We start from the raw sequence: 1,181 nt of genomic DNA on the forward strand, positions 1-1,181 counted from the left end.
GGGCCTTGAATTCCTGATCTTTCCAAGACTTTTATCATGAAGGGGTGTTGCATTTTTGTCAAATGCTTTCTCAGCATCTAATGATATGATCATGTGGTTTTTGTCCTTGAGTTTGTTTATATAGTGGATTATGTTGATGGATTTCTGTATATTAACCCATCCCTGCATCCCTGGGATGAAGCCTACTTGGTCATGATGGATGATCGTTTTGATGTGTTCTTGGATTCGCTATGCAAGTATTTTATTGAGTATTTTTGAATTGATATTCATAAGGGAAATTGTCTGAAGTTCTATTTCTTTGTTGGATCTTTGTGTGGTTTAGGTATCAGAGTAATTGTGGCTTCATAGAACGAATTGGGTAGAGTACCTACTGTTTCTATTTTGTGGACTAGCTTGAGAAGAGTTGGAATTAGGTCTTCTATGAAAAATATGGATTACTTCACGAATTTGCGTGTTATCCTTGTGCAGGGGCCATGCTTCTCTTCTCTGTATCATTCCAATTTTAGTATATGTGCTGCCGAAGCGAGCACACCTCTACTTTCTTTTAGATCCACTCCCTCTCTATTCTCCTTCAGAAAAGAAGGCCTACTAGAGCTGACAAACGAAACACACACACACACACACACACACACGCACACGCACAGGCACACGCACACGCACACGCACACGCACACGCACACACACACACACACACACACACACAAACCAATATACAATAAAACAATGGAAAATCTCTCATATTGAGAGTGGATATCACAACCCAACGGGAGGAAAAGAGTCCAAGAGCAGATAAAAGAGTCAGAGAGAAATATAAGTGCTCCCACAGTTAGGAAACAACAGAAACACCAAGTTAATAACCATATATACACATGTATTTAGCATATATGCAGAGGATCTGGTAAAGAACCATGTGGACCCTACCTATGCTTGCTGTTTCAGTCTCTGTGAGGTCATGGGAGCCCTGTGTAGAGATTGATTTTTCCCAAGGCCTAGCATAGAAATAAACATTACTAACACCACCACCAACAAAAAATCACTAAAATGATAATGTTATTCTGCTCTACTCATAGCCCATTGCCTTCTCCAATCTTCATCCAAGAGTTTTCCTCAGGTAATAGATAGCATTGGTTGCAGAATTGTATGACAAGACATTATGCAGAATGAGAGTCTAGATTGAAGGT

At 39.9% G+C, this 1,181-nt stretch overlaps 1 non-coding gene across 1 annotated transcript; it reads right to left on the bottom strand.

Moving 5' to 3' along the window:
• Positions 1-423: 423 nt before the first annotated feature.
• LOC115065170 lies at positions 424-530 on the bottom strand. The gene has a single exon (XR_003844960.1). It is a non-coding gene; the product is annotated as a U6 spliceosomal RNA (small nuclear RNA).
• Between the last annotated feature and the right edge of the window lie 651 nt (positions 531-1,181).

The sequence above is a fragment of the Mus pahari genome, chromosome 12 (genome assembly GCF_900095145.1).
Source record: "Mus pahari chromosome 12, PAHARI_EIJ_v1.1, whole genome shotgun sequence".
NCBI classification, from domain to species: domain Eukaryota; kingdom Metazoa; phylum Chordata; class Mammalia; order Rodentia; family Muridae; genus Mus; species Mus pahari.